This window comes from Geospiza fortis, unplaced genomic scaffold (genome assembly GCF_000277835.1).
Source record: "Geospiza fortis unplaced genomic scaffold, GeoFor_1.0 scaffold538, whole genome shotgun sequence".
NCBI classification, from domain to species: domain Eukaryota; kingdom Metazoa; phylum Chordata; class Aves; order Passeriformes; family Thraupidae; genus Geospiza; species Geospiza fortis.
This window is the reverse complement of record NW_005054368.1, coordinates 2,425,743-2,425,983: the sequence shown is the minus strand read 5'-3', so window position 1 is coordinate 2,425,983 and position 241 is coordinate 2,425,743. Positions and strand designations below refer to the sequence as shown.

Genomic DNA, 241 nt, shown 5'->3' with positions numbered 1-241 from the left:
GTTTGCTTTAAATGTTGCAGTAATCTTTTGTGTGTTGTCATATTGGGAAGACAAAAAATAGTAACTTCTTAGCAAATGCCAGCCTGCGTGGCTCTGCCTTCCCAAAGAGAACCCGGGGCAATGCCTTCCCTACCTGCCTTAAGGTGCCTGTGCTGGAGTGAAAAAACTGAGTGCTAAAACTTGGTGTTGTGGTGGAGATAATCCAGGAATTGTCTGCTTCCCGTTACACAAGGCCGGAGGT

The 241-nt window shown here is 46.5% G+C and overlaps 1 protein-coding gene across 1 annotated transcript in view; it reads left to right on the top strand.

The window, feature by feature from the left end:
* The window catches only part of MED13 (mediator complex subunit 13), a 51,004-nt gene that overhangs the window by 2,329 nt on the left and 48,434 nt on the right, over positions 1-241 (top strand).